Source organism: Anser anser (genome assembly GCF_964211835.1).
Source record: "Anser anser genome assembly, chromosome: 5".
Classification (NCBI taxonomy): domain Eukaryota; kingdom Metazoa; phylum Chordata; class Aves; order Anseriformes; family Anatidae; genus Anser; species Anser anser.
The window spans coordinates 28,088,808-28,106,656 of NC_139725.1; the positions used below are offsets into that span (position 1 = coordinate 28,088,808).

Sequence of the window (17,849 nt, forward strand, 5' to 3'; positions counted from 1 at the left end):
TTTCTGATCCAGTACAACAGCTGTAATATTGTATAGAAGCGTATTAATGCTCTAGGGAGATGTCCTGTTTGGGAGAAGGCATATTTCTGCGTAGCTAACTTAAATAATCCTTTTAGGTTTTCTTTTTGTTATCTCAGTACTGATGATTTACAGATTTCGCAGGAAGCCTCCTATCAGCCAAGGCATGACTGCACAGAAAAAGAATCTCCATATTTCAGGGAAATGTGTAGGCCAATTGTTTGCTGGACAACATACAGATGTAATCTGGGAATGCTCAAAGATTCAACATTGGGTTACTTATTTGCAGTGTTTTTCTACAGATACTCTGCTTCCACCGGAACTGTGGCCTTATATGTAGAAACTTCCTATGACGTACAGCACACTACCATACATGCCTTCCCTCTAACTCATCCAGTTTTTCCAGGCTGCTGCCCACTCTGATGAAAGGAACGTCACTATGCATATTACATTAATTCATTCCAGTGCTTGAGACTGCACCAAAATTCACACCTACAAAGGCTAACACTTCAGAGCGTACTGCAGAGCAAATATTGCCATGGAATTGGGCCAGGAGAAAGGATTTTTTTTATTTTATTTTAAAAAAAAGAGCTGACGTCTTAACAATATTTTTAAAAAGCTGTCCCAGAGTATATGTGTCTCTGGAGACTCACTCTTGACTATGTTACAATGGAAATAATGAAGCAAGGAAGCTTGGGATACATCTATCATGACAATCAAATGATTCCAGAAGGGAACAAATGAGAAAAACCCTTAAAAATAAAATCAAGAGATTACAATCTGTAACAAAGACAGACAGCTTATAAAACTTTCACTCTTTCTTCATATTATTTCATAGTATCCTGCTTTGGTAAATATTAAAAAGGACATTCTAATAATATCTTCCAAAAGGATGTTGTTTTAATGCAGTGTAAAAACAGTCAACTCATGCTAAATATTCATCTACTGTGCAACTTATCTAGTTCATAAAACAAAGCAACCCCAACAGCACTTTGCTACAGTGTACCATCTAAGCTATTCAACATAGCAGGGACGAATGGTCCTGAGAAGTTATGGACTTCAAACCTGTGCAACCTTGGTGGAATTTTTCCTGCAGTAATTAAAAAACTGGAAATCTGAACCTGTGGAAAGACGTTTACAGGTGAGAAGCAAGGTATGACAGATTCTAGTAGTGAACTGGAAAACAGAACATGAAAAAAGTATCCCTGGTTCGACACACTATAACCCTCTCAAATCAACACCCAGGTACTTGAAAATTTTCTTTCTTGTTTGTTTGTTCTCCAGGCAGGATTCTTACCTATTCTCCTCAAGTCTCCTTATTTGCTGTTTTCCTTTCCGGACTGCCATGTCTAACTATCAGACAGGCTTTATTTAGATCTTAGTGTAGGGTACTGGCAGCGCTCAAACTAATAGGTCAAAGAGCCTTTCACGATTCAGCTCTTTGGCTTTCACATCCTTGTTAAATCAGTGTTCTGTTATCTGATTTTTTTCCTTTCTCCTGTGACTTCTGCTGGTTATTTTATCCGATATTAGCAATCAAAACCAGAGGCTAGGTAAAATTTTGTAATGTTTTGGGTATTCTGAGAAAGGTGAACTACTGCAGCCTCCCACATGCAAAGAGTAAATTGTGAATACAGTGCCCAATGATTACTTCTGCAAAGGTACTGCAGCTCCATGAATCAGATTAGAGAAGGACAGTCTCTCTGATTACAGACAGACAAAAACAAAACAAAACAAAAAAAAACCTCAGCTTTGACTTTTTCCCTGAAAGTGAGGGAAGAAATAACCAATGCTACCAACCAATCCCTCTCATTATTTGATCTTTATCAGATGAAAGGAAGGAAAAGTAAAGAAAATTCAAGTATCAAAACATACTATTTTACCCCAAATGTACCTAATACTTATTAAGGAGTAATTATATGGTAATATTGCTCCAATTCTCTGTCCTCAGTACCTCTGCTGCTGCTGGTTGAATTTCATAAGTGGAAGAATCTCAGGGTGAAGGTTAGTTTAGTTTATCCTGTAACTTCACAGAGAGACAGAACAGCTGTTGCAGATTTAACTTAATACTGCCACCATCACTACAGAGTTCTGTCCTTTTTATGTATAATGACAGTATTAGGGTTATTTGTTTTAAAACACTATTACAAGAGTAGGAGATCAAGGAGAACCAGTTAATAAGGTATAAGGTTTGTTTACTGAAGCTTCTGTAATTAAGTCATGTAAAATTTGACTGTCAAAATTAAACAAATCTTAAGACCTGAATGCCAAAATAGGGAAAAAAAAACACTGACCACAAATGTCCCCAAAAACAAGAGATCACAAGTAAGCTATGGAGTAGAAAAGAAGGTAAATCTGTAAAACTAATTCTTGATTGCAATTTTTTTTTTTTTTTGCTTATCTCTAAGCTACTCTGAAGATTATGATGCATCATTTGCATTATCTGTTGCATCTTCAAGATAAGGGTTAGTCTCTCCCCTCTGGGTGGTGAGTGAAGCATTCCACCAGCAGCATGTCTACACTGTTTGAACTCTCACTAGTACCTTCAGATTTGAGTAGTAAGAAACTGAAGCCAGGACTTTCTTTGTCTTTGCATCCAGGATATATCTCCGGTTGATTTGCTACAGGCAGGTTTGGGAATTTTTAGGCAGGCCACCAGTAATAACAAATCAATCTTTAAAAAAAAAATATCTATTTTTACGGAAAAGCAACAAAAACAAACCTTTTCCATTTTTTAGTTATCAAGATATATTTTAAAATAACAGAAGGATAGTGAACAGATTATGAGAAGTTTTCCATTTATTTTTTAAACAAAAAGGAGAACAGACACATTCTGGATTAAAACCATTTCTAACATTTCATTTATAATTTTATTACAAGTAAAATATCATTATAAATTAATGTATAATTTTATTTGTATTTGTTGTATCTCAGCCACTGAGTATCAGTGGGTTGTTCTGCTGTGAAGATCTACCCAATCCAGTACTTTAACCTAAAGATATACTAATAAAATAAGATCAATTTGCACTAGAGAAAATTCTAACTTAAAGTTTCTGGCTTCCCACCTCTACAAGTAGTGGATTTTTGCAGTTTTTCCTGCATGGTTGGAGCCCACTAGAGTTTAATCAGATTTGTTTTTACAACCCAGAAAACACTTGTTTTTTGTCCTTGTGAGTCCCTGCTGTTTTGCTTTGCTCCTTTCTCTTTCTGTATCTACAGTGAGAGGTGTAACAACAACTCCAATAAGAAGATATTTGTTACAAAGACATGAGTGTACTTCCTCCTGTTTTTAAACAGGAAAAAAAAATAGAAGGTAGAGAAAAAGAACACATAGCATCTACTCCAAAATAGGATCTGGAGAAGCCATATACCTTCCAGAAAACACGAGGGAAAAGCATTGCATTAATAGACCATGTTTTCTAGATGAAATAGATGAAATGTTTATTTTGCCTGTTCCTCTAGGAGTTCCTTCAGGCTGGATCCTGCAGGGACTGTGTGAGATGACAGGCCATAGTCAAGGAACTGGAATCAAAGCTGCTGCAGCCTTTGTGCAAAGATACAAAAGCTGCCAGAATCTGATGTCTAGCAGCAGGAGATGAGTCAGCAGTCAAAGCCAAAAAAGGACAATGTTGATAAAGCATTGATTGGAAAAAATCAGCATAGAGCTGCTTCAGTGTCTGTGACACATGATAGTATACTTAGCACACACATCACAAGCCTAGATGGATCATCTATTTGTCCCTGAAGTGCTCTTTTTGCTATTTAACATTCCTATTGCATGCTTTACTAGGGTTTAAATATATAAATTTCTATTTTGCTTCACAGAAATGGCTGCAAAAACACTTTGTTTACATGCCATTCAGTGCACTCACTGTGTACTCGCTTTTATTTAGTGAATCACCATTTCGAGGATTTATATGAAATGAAAAGACAACTTTCCAGAAACTATTTCCTGCCTGAAATACTACCTACCTGATACCTGAATGATGAGAATTTTGGAGGACTTAAATTTTCACAGTTCAAACCTCTACAAATTCTTTGCACAGATGTATACTTTTTTGGTATGCATAACCCAATAATGAGCATAAACAGGGTATCTAATTACAAACCTTGTCAGGATTATGCAACAGTGTAAGGAAGCCTCTCTCATGTGCACTTCTGTACAATTTCTCCAGTTTTCTGAAAACACTAGGTCTTCCTTCTACATATTAACATGGAGTTATTTGCAGTCTTAAAAAAAAAAAAAAGTAAGAGCTGTGAAACCATTGTCTTCACAAGCACCTTGGCAAAACATTATCTAGCACTTGACTCCACTTGTGTCCAAAATACCAAACTTTCTTTAAAAAAAAATTAAATTACAGTTTTATTTTACAACTTGCTGACATGAGATATGAGGAGAATTGGTAAAGTTCTGTGGTACCTGACCTCAAAGCAGAGCCTGCTTTGAGCAGCAGGTTAGACTAGAGAACTTTCAACACCTCTTCCAGCCTGAGCTATGCTGTCAATCTTATTCCTTGAAGCCCCTTTTTTGTTTGTTTAAAAATGAGACTCCTTATGCTCATCAACTAAGAGGGCACCACAGCCTTAAAAATGAGAGCAAAGTCCAGAGATATGACAGTCAGCAAAATTGTTATTTCAGCTTCTTCACCAGCTACCGTGCAGAGCATTTTGTTGCTCTTTCTCAGGAGTTGACTCAAGTATCTTTTTGCAAGTTCTGGGTACTAAGCATTACCATTTTACTACAATTCCCCACCCACATGTGGTTTCTTGTTCATTAAAATATTTTATATGTTTTTAGCTCTTCTTTTGCCTTAAGTCAACAACTGGTGTTTTATTTCTCCGAGTCTAATTTCCTCTCTTATCTTGACTTTATTTACAAATGATGTCAATTTAAAGAAATTGGTACCAGACAGCTGCACCACTTAAAGCTTCCTACAAACAGAAGCATTTAGGGGAATGGGCTCAAAGATCAGCTAAAATGACCAGTTAAATTGTATCTGTGCAGGTGGATGGAAAGGGTTGAAGTCAGTTAGAAGCACAATTAGCTACCTACACATAAACATTTAAAGAAAGAATGAGAACCAGGACCTCTCTCCAGAGGCACCAATACTTTACTGTACAGCAGCCATTCTGCCCTTCATTATATGACTGAAGCAGGTGGAATATTTAAGAAAGCAAATTGTACAAGAGAGTTTTAGGAACATAGCTTGACTTCTTGACAGTCTGGGTGCTCAGCTCTCAGGAAATCAAGTTGATAAGAGACCCATGATAAAGACTCCATAACAAAAAGACATCAAAAAGTAATTAACAATGAAATCTGTATCAGTCATACAAAGAGCCACAAATATTCTTTGCATCTTAAGTTCTAGCTTCTGACAGAAGAAGAAAAGTGAAATTTGCTTGCAGAGCAAATTTGACTTTTCTACATCCACAAGGGATGACCAACACCTCCCCAGTCTCCTCCTGGTTCAGTGAAAGCACCACAGCAGCCTTCAGGCTCAGCAGTAACGAGATCTACCCAGGCAACCATAGCTGCTTTTCAGGCCAGTGAGAGCCGTGTCATGTAACTGCAGGCCACATAGATGAGCTAAACAAGTCAACCTGCAGCATGGACAGCCAAGCTCCAGGTAAGCCTTGAGCCCACTGCCCACATCCCAGCTTAGAAGAGCTCCAGGAAGCAAGATAGCCCTTAAAATTGGAGATGTGACAGTGATGTAGGCCCATACTCAATCAAACATAGACATACAAACCAATAACCAAACCAGAGACCAGCACTAAGAAAACAAAGCGCTTCCTCTCAGCTAAGCTTCCTCCTTCCCTCAGAAACAAGATCTCACTTCAGCTCACCCATAGGGAGACTCTCCTGAGCACTGGTCACCCGGCTGCTGGAGAAAGCAATGACCCATCCCTCCAAGCACAGCTGCCCCTGCCCAACTCAGCTCCCTCCTGCACCCCCAGGAATGACGGCAGCCAGCTGGGGCTCATTGAGCACTCAGCCCTTCCCTTTGCCATGCACCACATGCACGACACCTGGGCAGCAGCCAGGCAGAACAATTTAGTTGGAGACAGTAGCTCACATGGAACCATCAGTATTTATTAAATTCTATCATTTTAAGTGCCTTTGGTATGAAAAAGTAGCCTTAAATCAGGCAAAATTTCTCCCTTCTGTGATTTGTCCTTACTTATCATTTTTGTATAACATAATGAATACACGGCCAATGTTTGTGCAAGCTGCTCCTGAATGAAAAACAGACATAAGGATAAAGAGTTGTGAAAAACAAGGCCCCTGGTTGCCATCTGTTCTGTATTCACTGTCTCACTAAACCAATGGGATAGGGCCATTTCCACTAGGCCAGGGGAGAAAAGGGGCCCTTGCAGAGAACAAGCATAGAACTCAGAGCTTTGCTAGACCTGAAAGGGGGTTCCTACATCTGTTTGCGTCTGTACCTGTTGGACAGATGCTCCTTTGTTTCCCCAAAAGGACTTAATGCATCATAGATGTTGATATGTGGTACAGTAACCCTGCTCACAGGGTACTGTGCGTATTGAACACTAACCACGGTAGGGCTTTGTCACCTGGATTTATGCTGTTTGTTGCTCTGCAGTAACTACATGCACTACAGTGAAATGTGTTCTTCTCACCAGATTGGATGCAATTTTGCAACAACATACCACAAGCTTAAGCAAGAAAACACCTCCTACAGATCTGACCTTGCTCTGTTTTCTGAGTTCTGCTAATACTTTAGCATAGTCCCTGTAAATAGTGGTAACATCTTATTTTATTCCCAGAGGTCTCTGAAGGATGCTTTTACATTGTAATAACCTCCCAGAATTAAATCCCAGTGATTATATGTTTCATAACTCATGGGAGGGGTCCTCAGCTAATGTAAATCCCCATGGCTCCACTGAACTCTGTTGAAAGCCTGAGTCCCCAAAACACAATTCATAAGGCAGTCAGGACCACACAAGAGAAGATGCAAACTCAGCATGTTGATGAAAATAACTTCAGAAAACATGGGCACTTTGGCAGACCAGTTCCACTGGAGCTCCATCTGTTAGTTTTTTTTCCCCTTTGAAGCACCTTTTTCCCCTCTCCCACCTTTCTTTTAGTCCTCTCCTCTCCTTTCCTAACCTTCCCATTTATTTATTTCCCTATTCCTGTGTTCACTGCTTTCTCATCTCCTTCCCTTCTCTACCAGCTGCTTGCCAGTGAAAAATGGTCCATCCAAGACGGGAATCTTGGATGACAGAGGCATTTTTGATCCTTCTCTTGCTAGTTCATTGAACCCCACAGAAAGAAAAACTCCCACTGCTGCTCTTGGTACAATTTGTCTAACAACTTGTCTTTGATGAAATGCTAGTTCTCAACAATCTCAATACACCTACTTGTTCACTCTTTGTGCTTGCTACCATCTGTTTTGTGTGCAGATTTGTACATTTCAGATAAAGGGCTTGATCCCACTTCCTATGTACAGAAATAAAGTCAGAGATTTCCTTCCATTTGTATTTCTTCCTGAAACATATTCTCATCACCCTTTTTTTTCACCATAGATCAGATATTTTACATTCTTTTTATCAAGTAAAAACAAAAACCAAGAACAAACAAACAAACCACTTTTGTTCAAATCTGTAGACACTGCTATTTTAATGTAACATAAAATGGCTTCCTGGAATTCAAAACTCACCTTTCCTAGACATGCAATGATGCAACACCACAGTCATGTCACTTTCAGTCTCTCATTCCCTTCATGTTTTCAAAACAGTCTGGCAGCTGTGACTGGCATAATCTGACATGAATAAACTTAAATGAAAACTCTGTCACTCCTTCATATTTGTCTTCACTTCTTTGGTCGACATGGTCAGGGCAAGACATAACGCTGTAAATGCTGAAGCTCCACTACATTACCTTACAGCTTTACCAGCCAAACCTGTAACTCATGGTGAATGAATAACTCCTGTAAACAGCTCCTAAACAACCCATTGACTAGGGGTGTCACGTCAGTAGGTGAACGCTCACCTGAAGACTCTTCAGTACAGGACACAGTCATCATTCAACAGCTGCAAACAGTTAACAAATGCAGAAAAATCAGCCCGTTCATAGCAAGCTGGCCAACAGGAAAAAGGACTAAAATCACTAAATGAAGATCTTGTGTAAGATAGTTTGGCTTGTTGTTCTCATGATAAAATTACAGTGAGCAGAACAAGATCCCCTGTCCTCTTGCTCTTCTGTGGTCCCAGTTGTTCTCTACTAGCAGGAGTTTGAGTTCTTAGCAATACCCAGTCACCAGTTATGTTTTTGCAAAGAGACATCTTTTACCTCTGTATTTTCTCAGCTAACAGAAATGAAGCTGGAAGCGGTAGGAGGCACAACTAAGAAAGTCTGGCAGGAAGATTTGTCTCTTCTGTACTTAACACTTTCTTTTCTGCCAAGACAGAAGAGCATAAGCATATGTGTCAGAAGGGGCTGTGCTGCAAACTTGTGCCATCGAGATGCTTTGAACTCCAGAATAATGCTGTCCACACCTGTGTAACCACTTGGGCCAGAAGGCTCTTAAGACAGGGATTATTTCATTTCTTAGTGTTGTAAAACATTTAATAAAATGACACAAGCAGTGCCAGATTTGAGCATTTCTGTGAAGCCTGTAGCATAGCAATGTGTTATATTTTGTTGCACTCAGTTTCATCCAACTCTATGATATACTTTTTCTTGATTATTATAAAAATACAGCATCCATCAAGTACTATAAGTAAGCTGAATACGAGTTTTCAATATCTGGTGCTCTATGTTGAGTCCTAAGATATAAGTGTGTCCAACATAAAATACAAAGAAGTTTTTTATTATTCGTGGTTATGCCATAGGAAGCTTTGCTGTGATTCCTGTGTATTGCTGCACTACAGGGAAAATTGTTTTCACCAGCCTCTTTTATCAGACCTATCTTTGGTGTCACTTTTTTATCAGTTCTGTCTCCAAATCTCCATCAAATTTGGGGATTACTTCCAGACACAATCCCAAAATCTACAAAGTAACTCATAATGAAAAGAAATTAACCTGCAATTAGGGTTCTTCATACTTAATACCAGTCTTTAAAACAGTAATTTCCTGTGTGAAAACAAACTGCTGAACCTCTTTGCATCCCTGAAGACTCAAAACAGATTTTCTCCTGAGGTGACTGTTTAAACTGTAGCTATCACAGTAGTCAAAACAAGCAAACATACTGGACCAGTGGAGCCCTTTATATCTGATCCATGTTAAAAAATAAATAAAATTGTCAGTCGAATACAGAAATCTTATCATTCTCAGCTGCATTATCATATGTGTTTCAATGGAAGGGCCTTTTTGTTATTTATTTATTAAAACAGAAAGACAACACTATATTCCAATGAAAATGTACAAATTTTGGAATGTTTTGGTTATAGTTGTTTTTATTAATTTTAGTATCATCCTGGGATGTTATTTTTTTTAAGTAAGACTTAGTCCTTTTTCTTTTCATATATAGCCAATGATATCCCTTTGCTGCAGAGAACAGGAGTCTCTGCACAGGAAGACTGAATTGCTTTGTGGCCCAGGAATGACTGCCAGAATGTCCAAGCTCATTAGCAGTACCTGCTGAAGTCCCCTGCAACTCACGGTCAAGATCACCTGCAAACTTGCGATGTGAGCGTGATACAAGAAGATACAAGGTGGGCCCCCTGAATGTGTGACACGAGCGTGGTCAGTTTAGCAGTCAGCAGAAGGAAAACAGACCAACGCTGATCACAGGAGACAGGGCTGGAAATCTAATCCCTTGGATCCCTTCCAGCATTTCATTCACTAGAACACGTTGCTTCCAACAAACATGGACCAAGACATGACTAATGAGCTATTAGCAAGGGACTTGCTGGGCATCTGTGGAAGCAAGCATAAGGTTCAATGCTATTAACTAAGAATTAAATTTATAATTTTGAGATTTAAACCAACATATTGGTTTAATCTTGGTTACTGCTCATAACAGGCTGTTGGATGCCCATGAGCTGTTTGCTATCAGTAGCCACACCTAACCAATTACTTTCACGGAGTGGACTGTAACCTGACATTATTTTTGTCTGGTTTTCTAGAGAAGGAACAACTGAGTGCTCAAGGCAGTTCACGGTCTGTCTGCACTCGCCCCAGTAACTTTTGATCCTTCAGGCCATCTTCAACCAACTTTGAAAGTAGAGCAGGCATCTTAAAGACAGTTGAATTTTTACATAATTAATTCAAATGGGTAGAAGAGAAAGACTCAAGTTTGTGAATGGGATGAGATCGGCAAGCAGAACTCAACTGCTGTGTTTGGCAGCAAATAACGACCCAATCAGCAGAGGTCTGAGATCAAAATATTCAGCACGTGCTGGCACTAGCCTGTGGGATGCTGTAAAGAGTGCAGGAGAACCTAGGGCTGTTTTGGTGTTGAGGATTAGGATATAAACATAGAAATGTTCAGGTAGAACATAAATCTACCTGAATGTATTTCCTTAATTTCACTGCTTGTATAGAGCTTTGTATTCTTTCCATAGTGGTGAGACTGTGCTAGGGAATTTTTAGAGTGGGAAAAAAAAAAAAAAGAGAGAGAGAGAAAGCAAGAAAGCCAACCTCAAAGATTTCCTAAACTAGAAAATAACAGCAGCATCACAGATATCACTGTCTGGGTTAGAATGAGATAAATAATGAAAATGTAAAGGTTGCAAGAGACAATCACTAACTGCCAATTCTGTTATATCACTACATTCTGCTTCCTTTTTTTTTTCACCTTTCATTCTGTTTTACACAAACAGAAGCTCTCTCAAATTAAAGAGAAGAAAAGAGGGGAGAAAAAAAAAAAAAAAAACTTTTCATTTCTATTCTTTCATTCTGTATAAAGAAACTTGAACTTTAGCCACAACAACTTTCACCTCATTTGGCCTTCAGATAACTCTGCAACTTTCCCCAGCACATTCCAAGATGACTTTCACAGTCAGTCAGGAAAATGTCTAGAGATTACAAACATACAATTGAAGTAAAGCTTTGGTACCCTTTAGAGCCAGTTCCAATGGCAAAGAATACTACATTTGATTTTATTTTCCATCCCTTTTCAGGGAAAGAGAACAGCATTTTAAGGGAGCATTTTAAGACAAGTCCAGTCTTGCCTTCTTACAGGGATGTCTTCCAGAAACAACAATGGGATGCTGCATGAGTACAGGACTGCGTCCTTATGTATAAATGAGGATAGGATCTCACTATGCAGGATTTTTTTTTAACAATTACATATAGGATTCTCCTAAGAGATGGATAAAGACCAAACTGGAAATGACACTATATAAGTGTCATTTATGCCCTTATGGATCACCCTTTTCTTAGAGCAATGATGGAAACCGCCTTTCAAAGCCTGTCGTTTCTCCCATACCTCACAGACCCACGTTCGTTGCCTTACATCGCAACAGTTAGGGATTTGCAGAGTTCAGGTAATGCTAGTTTTTCCCCAGGGAATAACCCTGCTGCTTTGAAGTCTCCCTCACTATCACCCTTGCATCCTACACGTGGAAACGGATTGTGCAGTTGGTGCTCATGCAGAGCTCCCAGTGGCATTCCTGGGGCCATCTGCTTGCTAGCCCTACAGAAAAGGAGTACTCTGTATCTGTTTGTTTTTTTTTTCTTTTTTAACTCTTGGACATCAGCCAAAATAAAAAATGTTGCTGCTACTGTTGTATTTGATCTATTCAATGCTATTTCAGGATATAAAAATCTGGAATATTTTAACAGCTCTTCCAAAAGCAAGATTTTGCTTCTGATGTGAGGAAGCCTTATTTCTCACAGATGTGGCCAGTTAGTTTACCTAATGCACACCTTCAAGTATAAAAATGGTACAAATTCCTAAAACAATTTGTGGAGAAATCTCATGAATCAGCAGAAATGCTTTAAACTTACTGTTAGCATTCAGGCTTTGCTCTTGAATGAAAACAGCAGAGTTGTTAATGAAAACATCAGTCTTGATGGGAGAATGAATAGCTCTCGATATACATAAAGCACATGGAACATGTTTAGCTTTCACAGGAAGTAAGTCAAGGTGACCACTAAAGCCTGCCCTTCCTCAGCATCCACTTCTAGCCCTGACTGTATGAATTCACTAAATCTCCCACTGTAGCTGAAATATTTGGCATCAGAGGTTTGTCCTCCAACTGTTCTGAGTTTTGTCTGTTGATTGGTTTGGGTTTTTTTTGTTTGTTTGCTTTGTTGTTTTTTTTTTTATTATTATTTGTTTGGTTGGTTGGTTGGTTTTACTCTAAATTCTCACCACTACCCAGTCCTTCCTACCTAGGCCACCCTGTTACTCTCTTTCATATAAGAAATACCTCACATGAGTCTGGAACTGACCCACTTGTGAGGAAGCTCTCAGTCTTTATCTTTACACACACATGTCCCTATTCTGACACTCAGCTCTGCATTCTGTCCTCCTGGGCAGGGCAACATGGAAAGTGCTGATAAGAGGATTAGGCGATGAAAAAGCCCCAGCCAGCAGTTTGCAAGCATACAGCATTCGTACTTGCCACCATGAAGGCTGGGCGTCTGGAGAGGGATATATCATACCTAGATAACACTATCTCAAAGTGGGGCAATTAGCCTGGCTCTGTCATCTAGGATTCCTCTGTGTCAATGGGGAAAGGAAAGTTATCCCAGAGAAGTGAATCCATCCACCTATCTTAGATGCCTGCCGTAGGAGGATATCTCATCCACCTCTTTCAGTGGACAATAGGTGCCCAGTGGTATGATAGCTAAAATTAGTCACTACATGGTTAAGGACAGAACAAGTGGGGACTTCCACTCTTCAAAGAGGGAGAAGAATAAGCATTGCAGGAAAAGAGCAGGTTGTGTTAGATCGTTCTTGCACTTAGTGCCAGCGATTGCTTCCATAGATCTAAACCTTCAGAGCCGGACAGCAAAGGAAATAAACAACACGTACTTCATTGGAACTGCATGGGATGGGCGTACACACATTAAAAGAAACTGAAAAAACACATGGTCCTTGGGAGCCAGGAAAGCCATCTGCAGAGGAAGTGCACAAGAGAGCATGCGGCGCAGCGAGCTGAGGGTGCTCCCGAAGAGCTGCGCGTGGCTCACACAGCAGCACATGTGATGCAGACCACATGAAAGAGACACGGCGTTCTCTGCCGCCAAAACTGCCAAAACAAGCAGAGACAGGGCAAGCGAGAGCTGCAGGATGGTCACAACAAGCACACGCTGCAGACACACTAGTAGAAGGGGGGTGTCTGAACTGCGACAAGTATGGAAGAAAATCATAGCAGAGCTTTGAACTCCAACAGTAGTGGAGTAGTTCAAAAATTAAAAGTTTTTGATGGGCTACAAATAATGTCAGAAACAACATTTTCATCCTAGCTCAGTTCCTAGCTCAGCTCCTCTAATGGTTCCATTTGAAAACAAATGCAAATGCAATCAGACTTTTAAAGACCTCGGAAAAAACGCAGTACTTCCTACCTTTTTTTTTTTCATCAGTTCTTATGTTGTATGCTATTTCATCTGACCCCATCCATCCATCAGAAAGTACTGCTGCTGTTACTGGAAGCGGAACCTGACATCAAGGTGAGGTTCTAACCTAGAACAGATAGGTTCTAAATACTAGTTGGTATTTACAAGTTACAGCATCTTTTTTCCTAAAATTTTCAAGCACTTCAGGATTTGATATTAAAATCCACATATGAACTGACACTAAGACGACCTGCCAAAATACTCCAATAAATTTCCATCAGGATTAAGGCTGGCACATACAAGGTAGTTAGAATACACCCGCACTAGGGAAGATATCATATTTGCAACAGTCTCTCCATCTACTTTTGCACACAAGAGACTCCTGTACCTTTGCATTCCTGATCCTAAATATTCTCATGGAAGAAGTGAATTAGTCCTCAGAACTATTCCCAGAAAGTCTCTGCTAGGATCCCACACAAGTCGAGAACATATCCTTAGCCTGCCATTGTGGACAGTCCCTTGTAATTCACTCTGCTCAAATTTTAGTAAGAGAAAAATTTAGTGTTTAATAACTTCTCATCTGAACCTGTTTTGTTTTGTTTTGTTTTGTTTTGTTTTGTTTTGTTTTGGTGTGTATGTGACATAATACAGAACAGGAAATTATACCTATACAACTAATAAGAAAAATTATCAGGATAAATGAACACTTTGTGTTGTGCTTCTTTTAGCTTTGAGACATATCTTAGTAAAACAAGGGCTTTTCAGCAAAGTTTAATTTGTGAGACAAGTTTTCACATTAAATAAGGCTTAAAAGAAGCAGTCTGCTCAGTGGCATTTCCCCCATTTGTGCTGCCTGCTTTTCCAGTCCTTGCGTAGGTAGGGACCAGTACACCTGATGCCCAAAAAGAAGGATGTCTTCAGACATAGCTGAAAGGTTGTACTGAGACTGTAAAGAGTTGGCATTTCAAACTGAATGTGGAGCTTAAACGTAGCAGAATGTAGGGCTTAAAACTCTCTAGAATTTCTCACTTTTTTTAGATCAAAGACATAAGGCATAATGTTTACTTTTCTTGGCTGCCAAACTGAATAAATTCTGAGGTGTCAGTTTCTATTCCTTATGCATATAGGTACATACAGATGCTTACATTAACTACACATCTCTACAGCTCCTGAGAAAAATGATTACCCCTTGCTATGTTTGTTCTAACAGCAAGCATGACACACCGCAGGGATTGCGAGGTGCTTCCCTCCGCATCCCAACTCCGCCTCCGCTGTGGGATCCTCTCCACAGCCTGGTCCCAGCCTCCAAGAGGGGCTGCAGGCAGACTGTGAAGGCTACTGTAATGGTTACCCAGGAAATAAGTCCTTCGTTTCTCTATCCAACACAAGTGTTTTTCATTTGTTCCCTAAGCAGTATCAAAACTACTAGAATGAGTACAAACACATAAAAAACTTTGGCTCTGAAAAATTTTACAACTAAGAACAGTGAGTGACAGGGTAAAAAAGTGAAATGATTTGGGTGGGAGTAATATCAGAGAATTACAGAGAATGTATTTCTTTGAATAAAATACCAAATTTTCGCCAGAGTTGCTTGGCTTACAGTTCTTAAAATGTACATCTGTCTTAAGCAGTGAATATGAATACCTGCCATGCCCTTACTTAGTCTTGTTGTGGGAGTTTATTCATCGTTCTATCTGTTTACTTTGCTCTTTCTCAGAAATAGCCAAAAGTAACCCTAACCAATAAACAATCTCCCAAACGTCTTGGAACCACAGTGATAAACACATATTTCAGTACCTCTCAGAATATACCACACAGAGAAAACTTGTATGTGCACCCAGTTTGTCTCCTTTCACTTTTTTTAGTCATACATCTTTTGGGGAAAGAGGTTGGGTTTTTTTGAAAGAACCAGGGCAGTCCCATGTCTGACTGTCAGTAAACGTTTTATCTTAGTCTCAAAAGCTAATAGATCTTAGTTAGAAGAAATATCTGGTCTTTCATGTAGCACAAAACAACTCAAAAAAAAAAATCAAATCAGCATGGTTCTCAGGTTCTCAAATGCGTGCATGAGTAAGGTCAGTGGGATAAGTGTCAATAACATCTGAGTGGAGCAGCAAAACAAAAAAGGTCATGTATACTGTAGATTGTGTACGAAGGAGAAGATCGTATACCGTAGATTGTAGCTCAGTTTACACTGTTTAACAACCTAAACTCAATCCAGTTATGAGTTTCTAATAAAACATTTTTATGAATTCTAATTTTATTTAGATTTTTTGGTTCCAGATTCTCCTCATGTGACATCACCCATCAGAGGGCCAACCAGAATGATGAGGCCAAATGAGAGCGTCATTCTACAAGCAGCCACTTCATCTTCTCATAAATTATGAGTGTAGTAACAACTGAATGGGATAGTGAGAGCATGGTGAAGGGGAATTTTACACTGTTGAGAAATTTGACAGAGTAATTAAAGTTCCTGCTTCATGTTATCTAGCATCATTACCTAGGAGAGATGAAAAATTCTGGCCAGTATAAACAGGATGCTGAACTAGGATGCAGCCACACAGAACCACCACTGATGTGCCTTTGCAACACTTCCTCCACTTTTCCACCCATGCCAGCCAGATGCTGGGACCATATTTGCAAGGGCTTTTGCAAGTTCTCTGGACTAAATACCGTCACAACTTATGGAGAAAATATTTTCTAGGCAAGTGAATTTTTTAAAATTGTTGGTTGCTTCTGAAAACACTGAAATGCTAGTGCTAACTTAAGAAAAAGCACGGTCGCGTGTATTTCTACAAGTCCTCTAATTTTCCTTTTATGCCCTTACAATGACCTAGATAATGCCAGTTTGTTCTCGTTGGCACACTTCTCCCACAAACATAAGTCATTTCCTTATGATGTATCCCCCCAGATCTGTTTGTCTCCCCAGTCAGTTCTTCCACCTCTTCCCTGGACAAACTTACACAGAGTCAGGATGGCTTTGCCCAGGATGTGTCCACATCCTGCGTGCTTCAGCTTTGACCTCTATAAACACCAGAGCTGGTCCTGCCTCCTGCTCCTCCTCCATGTTTACACGCTTAATGTGATGCCCTGACTGTGCTGTGGTAACGCCCAGGTCCCATCACCGCCCATACAGGAGCACCTTGCAGAGCTATTGGACCTCTTCAGGAGTGGATGAGAGTCTAACCTGGGCCAAGGATTCCTGATCCAAATTCAGAGTCCAAACCCTGTCTTGTATGATCTGACCTAAAGGAGTGCCTTTTTACTCAATCTTATATTTAAAAACAAGCCTTGAGTGGTTAGAAGAGTATCTATTATGTTTGCAGCAATGTCTTGCATGTTGCTTTGGAAGACCAAAAATTTGAGCAAAATCTTTGAAAGAAAAATATCTTTGAAACACTAAAAATCTGCAGCAGAACAATAACCGTTTTCATTGTCAGAAGTTCCCTTTCATGAGACAAACAAGGAATCTCCTTTTAGCTTTTGCCATTGGCAATGAAAAAATAGCATTTTTGAAAAAAATATGCACAAAATGGCCACACTGTGGTCTGACCCAAAATCTGAGGCAGATTTGATTCTACATTTTTGAAAGACTTCCAGCTACATCTGAATTGATATTCCTAAAATACCCGGTTTGTGAAAAAAAACTACCACAGTTTCAAAGGGAGTGCTGTGTGTATGATCTAGTTCTAGAATAAAAGAGTTTTTTCAAACAGCAGTCACTGATGTTGGCTTAGTAGAGATGAAATATTGTCAAGATAGCGCTCATTATGACTTTTCAGGTTTGGTTAATCTATTTCTTCAAATAATTTTTTTGCGTAAGGGTACTACAATCTTATACAGAATTACTGGACTTCAGACAGTCAACCACAGCTTGAAGAGAGTGAATACATTAGTCATCTAATATCCATAAAATGTTCCATCCCTTTTAAGTTTAGTTAGCCATACAGTTCCAGGGAATCAGCCCTGACCCAATGTCATCTGGTCAAGATTTCTGAAATAAGTGGACTGAAATCTCAGTTGGGAAATTTAAATGAAGTTTAACTAACCTCTCACATTACAACATTTGAGCAACATTAAATATATATATATAGGTCCCACTGATGAGGCAGATACATTCTCTACAAAGCCACTTAGCATTTGTGGAGATAAGAAAGAGAAGAGAAAGGCAGGGAAAGGGAAGCAATTAAAAAGAGAAATAAAAGAGAAATGAGAAAAAAAATAAGGAAAAGGGAGGGTGGGAGGGAGCACTACTTCCACAGGAGAGGAAAGTGCTTCAGAAAGGGAAATAGTGAGGGGTTATTTACAACAATAAATTTTCAAAGATAAGAAAAAAGCCATGAGTCACAGTGAC

The 17,849-nt window shown here is 39.3% G+C and overlaps 1 long non-coding RNA gene across 1 annotated transcript in view; it reads right to left on the reverse strand.

The window, feature by feature from the left end:
• The window catches only part of LOC310900818, a 149,339-nt gene extending 141,559 nt beyond the window's left edge, over window positions 1-7,780 (reverse strand). The window contains exon 1 of the long non-coding RNA XR_014585406.1: window positions 5,866-7,780. This is a non-coding gene — a long non-coding RNA (uncharacterized lncRNA). The remainder of the gene's footprint in view (window positions 1-5,865) is intronic.
• Between the last annotated feature and the right edge of the window lie 10,069 nt (window positions 7,781-17,849).